The 6,403-nt window shown below is 53.3% G+C and overlaps 1 protein-coding gene across 5 annotated transcripts in view; it reads left to right on the top strand.

Annotated features, from left to right (window-relative positions):
• Window positions 1-469: 469 nt before the first annotated feature.
• rab5b (RAB5B, member RAS oncogene family) overlaps window positions 470-6,403 on the top strand; it is an 87,093-nt gene continuing 81,159 nt past the window's right edge. For 2 of the 5 annotated variants that reach the window (XM_070875957.1, XM_070875958.1), the window contains exon 1: window positions 489-573. The gene's annotated coding sequence lies outside the window, so the exon portion shown is untranslated. Of the gene's footprint in view, window positions 574-611; window positions 1,025-4,520; window positions 4,572-6,403 lie in introns of those variants that run through there. The other 3 variants (XM_070875960.1, XM_070875959.1, XM_070875961.1) reach the window with 3 other exon arrangements.

Raw genomic sequence — 6,403 nt, 5'->3', positions numbered from 1 at the left:
CAATAAATGTGGCCTTGCCAGGGATGCCAATATCCTGAGGATTTTTTAAAAAGTCCATTGTGACATGCCTCAGTTGAGGAGGCTAACTTAACACCTTTTAAAGGGCTTTGTTGACAAGAGATAAGCCAAAACACCTGGTGACATAATATGACGACAATGGGATGCCATTTTTGGCGTTGCAACTCAATACAGAATGCACACACTCCTGTCAACTGTTTGACGAAAGAAAGTCATAACACTTTCGAAAGACATGGTAAGTATCTCGCCTATTTGGAGAAAAGTTATTTTATTTTCATGACATTAAAAAAAAAGCTTGCACTGTTTATCCCACTCTGAAAATATTGGGACTGCCTAAGCCAGGTTGCTGGTGCAGCTGATGTGAATGCATATTGCGCAGCTTGGTCCCACAACAGCCAAGATCCAGCCTGTGCTCGGGACAATAGGGGCACTGTTTGCGGCGGACCGATACACTTCCAGCACGGCGGCTCACGCTGCAGCGGAAGTGAGGGAAAGGCGGGGAAAGAGTGCGGCGGTGCGGCGCCGGGAGTGAGCAGGCGGCGAGGCGGCGAGCAGGTGAGAGGAGGGGTCAGCGTCAGGGGGAGCCGAGAGCCGAGAGCCCGGGGCCCCGGGCATGTGGGACTTCCGGGCCCCTTCCGCTGGCAGGCCGCGACGGGCTTGTTTACACCGAGGCTGTCAGCTGATTGCGGAGCTCCCTGCACCGGGCAAAGCCTTCCCCGCCCCCGGGGGATGGGCTGACAGGAGGCGGGGGAGCAGCTGTCTCGGCCTCCGGACCCCCAGCCTCGGCTCTCTGGCTGCCCGTGAAGCTTTGTCTTGTTATGACACTGATAGGGCGTTTCTCAGCTTTTGACAGGCCGACGCCGGTCCCGCGGCCTTTAACCGCGGCTGGAGCTGAAGGGGGCGACAGCCCTCCCCCGGCCCCGGGGGCGACAGCCCTCCCCGTGCGCTGGGTGACGGGCAGCAAACAACAGGTTGGAGCTATTTTGGGTGCGCAACTGCTTTCTGGGTGAGTGAGGTGGGTGCCGATCGCACAGCGGCTTTGTTTCACCCCACTGACTGCACCGGGCATTGTTCAAAGTGCTTCGAGTGTTTCCACCTACACTGACAGTGCTTGTCTTTAGTGGGGTGGGTAACAGCTCAGGCAATTGCACCTGATGGAGTTTACAAATACCTCTTGCTAATGTATCACAGAGATCCAAACAAGGCTGATGCAAGAAACAATTGCTCGTGACATGCTAACGTAAAATATCGTATAGTCAAACCTGATCAAACCTAGCTACACATATGTAGGAATGAATTACAGTGAATGAGAACTGGGAGCTCTTCTGTTTACCATTTGTCATTGCAGAACAACCCTTGGTTGAGCGTCTCGTGCGTAAGCACCCAGAAGGAAGTGAGTTAGGTGTACTTTGTTGACATCGGGCATGTGGAGCATATCTCCCTATTTATTGATTGGTATATAGTTAGCCTTTGTAGTGAGACATTTTCAAATAGATATCTACCTTTTGAAGTAAAAACAGAAAATGCTAGAAATACTCAGCAGGTCATACAGCATCTGTGGAGAAGGAAATGGAGTTAACATTTCAGGTCGATGAACTTTCGTTCGAACAGCAGGTCATGGACCTGACACATGAACTCTTTTTCTCTCCACAGATGCTCCCTGACCTGGCCGTGCTCAGTATTTCCAGCATTTTCTGTTTTTATTTCAGATCTCCAGCATCCGCAGTATTTTGTTTTTCTACCTTTTTGAAGACCTGGCGTGATTGTGTTTTTAAAAATTTTGTATGCATGTGATTTCTGTGAACGATTATAACACAGGGACATAATTGAGGGGTTCATATGTCTTCGACTGCGAGAGCACAGCTCACGTGGCTTTAACTGTCACCTGCACACCAAGGTTAGATTACAGTCTCTAAAACAGTAATTGCTCCTGGCTATCATTGGCTTTGAAGCCTTGACTGTGTGCTTATAGGCTGAGCTCGGGCTCTGTCCTTGCTTTTGATCTGTCCACAACGCGATAGGTGCATTTGGAGTGGGAAAGGGTGTCACTCCAACTGATATTTCTGACCCTCTCTTTTGGTGAGTTATTTTGCCTCTTTTTGGCACCTTCTCAAGTGATGTGACTGTGATCAGTAATTTGCCAGGTAGGGAATTGAAAGCATAAACTTGAATTGTCAATCAGAAATAAACATGGCAACAGCTTTGTTATAATTATTGATCTTTTAAAATTGGGGCTATATCCTGTTCTTCAGCCGCCTGTGCACATGGGAGCTGTTGATGATGCCCTTCATCCCTCAGGTAAACAGACCATCTTCGGGACTTAAGTCCAAATTCACCGAAATTGATGGGATGATTTTCTCTATCTGTTGACAGTAAAAGTCCGTTGTGGAATGACTTGTGGCAGGATCAATCCAGTTCTCGGTGGGCGTGGGCTCTCTGCATTAAAAACAGCCCTTAATTTGACACCAAGTTGGCCAGTGGATAATTGTGACACAGCTAGGTGGAATTCTTTTTGAAGGTTGTATTTGAGAGCGCTTGCCTGTGTATCTGACTATTATACCTGACCTGAGAATGTATGGTGCTGAGACGGGACACCTGAAATAAAAAGTGTTCCATTTTCCAGCACTAGTGATGCTGTCCTAGTTGACCAGAAAATTTATTCCCAAAACGATGAATGGCTTTAGCATTTTTGCTGATTCATTGAGAAATAATTTGTTGAAAAGCAATTCATTGTCAAGAATATGTTATAAAACATAAATAGAGTTACCCCCTGGAAGAAACGAGAAAATTATGTGTCAGAAATAGGAAAAGTCTTGCAGGCGATGTAAAGAGGAATGCACCGCATTTTTAAGTGGAAGTGAATAGTTTATGACTAAATGACAGAAAAGAAACATACATTGTATACAGTTACTTTTACACCAGTAGGAGCGTAATATATGTTTGTTTGCCTGCTGGAGTATGACTATGTAAAGGAATTTAAAAATGGAACAGAACCAAACATTGATTAGAAATACCGCCTTTTTTAACTTTTGTGCAGTTTTTGTTTAGAAACATAGAAATTAGATGCAGGAGTAGGCCATTCGGCCCTTCGAGCCTGCACCACCATTCAATATGATCATGGCTAATCATTCAACCTCAGTACCCCTTTCCTGCTTTCTCTCCATACCCCTTGATCCCTTTAGCCGTAAGGGCCATATCTAACTCCCTTTTGAATATATCTAACGAACTGGCCTCAACAACTTTCTGCGGTATAGAATTCCACAGGTTAATAACTCTCTGAGTGAAGAAGTTTCTCCTCATCTTGGTCCTAAATGGCTTAGCCCTTATCCTTAGACTGTGACCCCTGGTTCTGGACTTCCCCAGCTTCGGGAATACTCTTCCTGCATCTAATCTGTCCAGAATTTTGTTTCTGTGAGATCCCATCTCATTCTTCTAAACTCCAGTGAATACAAACCCAGTTGATCCAGCCTCTCGTCATATGTCAGTCCTGCCACCCCGGGAATCAGTCTGGTGAACCTTCGCTGCACTCTCTCAATAGCAAGAATGTCCTTCCTCAGATTAGGAGACCAAAACTCAACACAATATTCCAGGTGTGGCCTCACCAAGGCCCTGTACAACTGCAGTAAGACCTCTTCTATACTCAAATCCTCTAGCTATGAAGGCCAACATGCCATTTGCCGCCTTCACCGCCTGCTGTATCTGCTTGCCAACTTTCAATGACTGATGAACCATGACACCCAGGTCTCGTTGCACCTCCCCTTTTCCTAATCTGCCGCCATTCAGATAATATTCTGCCTTCCTGTTTTAGCCACCAAAGTGGATAACCTCACATTTATCCACATTATACTGCACCTGCCATGCATTTGCCCGCTCACCTAACCTGTCCAAGTCACCCTTTAGCCTCTTAGCATCCTCCTCACAGCTCACACTGCCACCCAGTTTAGTGTCATCTGAAAACTTGGAGATATTGCACTCAATTCCTTCATCTAAATCATTAATGTATATTGTAAGGAGCTGGGGTCCCAGCACTGAACCCTGCGGCACCCCACTAGTCACTGCCTGCCATTCTGAAAAGGACCCATTTATTCTGACTCTCTGCTTCCTGTCTGCTAACCAGTTCTCTATCCATGTCAATACATTACCCCCAATCCCATGTGCCTTAATTTTGCACACTAATCTCTTGTGTGGGACCTTGTCAAAGGCCTTTTAATAGTCCAAATACACCACATCCACTGCTTCTCCCTTGTCCACTCTACTAGTTACATCCTCAAAAAATTCTAGATTTGTCAAGCATGATTTCCCTTTCATAAATCCATGCTGACTTGGACCGATCCTGTCACTGCTTCCCAAATGGGCTGCTATTTCATCTTTAACAATTAATTCCAACATTCTCCCCACTACTGATGTCAGGCTAACTGATCTATAATTACCCGTTTTCTGTCTCCCTTTTTTAAAAAGTGGTGTTACATTAGCTACCCTTCAGTCCATAGGTACTGATCCAGAGTCAATAGAATGTTGGAAAATGTTTCATCATCCTTCAGCCAGCAGAACAGGTAGGTCTGGGGTATTGATATCTCCGTATCATGGTTACGAGGGGCCCAAGTTTCCACAAGAAAAAAAACGGGCGCCCCTCCGAGCTGGGGCCTAAAACGGCGCCTAAAAAAATCCTCGGTATTCTCCACCTACTTGTAGGTCCTCTGGCCCTCGGCGCAGTCAGCACAAGCTGTGGGGGGGGCGGAGCCAGGTCCCGGCGCTGAAAACAGTGCCGGGACCTCTGCACATGCGCGCTACAGTCGGCACGCAAGTGCAGTAGCTCCAGGCGCCGAACTGTGTGGGAGGGGCCCGAAGCACGCAGCCCCTAGCCCTGGCTGAATGGCCTCACTGGGGCTGCGTGAATGAGGCTCCTCCCACGGCCAGCTCCTGCTCCCCCCCCTCCCCCCCCCGACCCGAGACCCGAGACCCGCTTTTCCCCCCCCCCGCTCCCCGACACCCGCTCCCCCCACCCGACACCCGCTTCCCCCCCCCGCCCCGACCCGAGTCCCGAGACCCGCTCCCCCCCTGACTGACCCGACCCGCGCTCCTGTTCCCCGACCCGCCTCCCCCCCTCTCTCTTCCCACCTCTCTCCCCCTCTCCCTCTCTCTCTCCCCCTCTCCCTCCCTCCCTCCCCCTCTCCCTCCCTCCCTCCCCCTCTCCCTCCCTCTCTCCCTCCCCCTCTCCCTCCCTCCCTCCCTCCCTCTCTCCCTCCCTCTCTCCCTCCCTCCCCCTCCCTCCCTCTCCCTCCCTCCCTCCCTCTCCCTCCCTCCCTCCCTCACTCTCCCTCCCTCCCTCACTCTCCCTCCCTCCCTCCCTCACTCTCCCTCCCTCCCTCACTCTCCCTCCCTCCCTCCCTCACTCTCCCTCCCTCCCTCACTCTCCCTCCCTCACCCTCCCTCCCTCCCTCACTCTCCCTCCCTCCCTCACTCTCCCTCCCTCACTCTCCCTCCCTCCCTCACTCTCCCTCCCTCCCTCACCCTCCCTCCCTCACTCTCCCTCCCTCACTCACCCTCCCTCCCTCACCCTCCCTCTCTCCCTCACTCTCCCTCCCTCCCTCACTCTCCCTCTCCCGCCCTCCCTCTCCGCCCTCCCTCTCCCGCCCTCCCTCTCCCGCCCTCCCTCTCCCGCCCTCCCTCTCCCGCCCTCCCTCTCCCGCCCTCCCTCTCCCGCCCTCCCTCTCCCGCCCTCCCTCTCCCGCCCTCCCTCTCCCGCCCTCCCTCTCCCGCCCTCCCTCTCCCGCCCTCCCTCTCCCGCCCTCCCTCCCTCTCCCGCCCTCCCTCTCCCTCCCTCCCTCCCTCTCCTCCCTCCCTCCCTCCCGCCTCCCTCCCTCCCTCTCCCGCCCTCCCTCCCTCCCTCTCCCGCCCTCCCTCCCTCCCTCTCCCGCCCTCCCTCCCTCCCTCCCTCCCCTCCCTCCCTCCCTCTCCCTCCCTCCCTCCCTCCCTCTCCCGCCCTCCCTCCCTCCCTCCCTCTCCCGCCCTCCCTCCCTCCCTCCCTCTCCCGCCCTCCCTCCCTCCCTCCCTCCCTCCCTCCCTCCCTCCCTCCCCTCCCTCCCTCCCTCCCGCCCTCCCTCCCTCCCTCCCTCTCCCGCCCTCCCTCCCTCCCTCCCTCTCCCGCCCTCCCTCCCTCCCTCCCTCTCTCCCGCCCTCCCTCCCTCCCTCCCTCTCCCGCCCTCCCTCCTCCCTCCCTCCCTCTCCCGCCCTCCCTCCCTCCCTCCTCTCCCGCCCTCCCTCCCTCCTCCCTCTCCCGCCCTCCCTCCCTCCCTCCCTCTCCCGCCCTCCCTCCCTCCCATACTATCTCTCTATGATCTCTCTCCCGCCCCCCCCCCCCCCCTCCCCCCCCCCCCCCCCCCCT

This window comes from Pristiophorus japonicus, chromosome 3 (genome assembly GCF_044704955.1).
Source record: "Pristiophorus japonicus isolate sPriJap1 chromosome 3, sPriJap1.hap1, whole genome shotgun sequence".
NCBI classification, from domain to species: domain Eukaryota; kingdom Metazoa; phylum Chordata; class Chondrichthyes; family Pristiophoridae; genus Pristiophorus; species Pristiophorus japonicus.
Note: the sequence above shows the minus strand (reverse complement) of the source record. Positions and strands in the feature narration are given on the sequence as shown.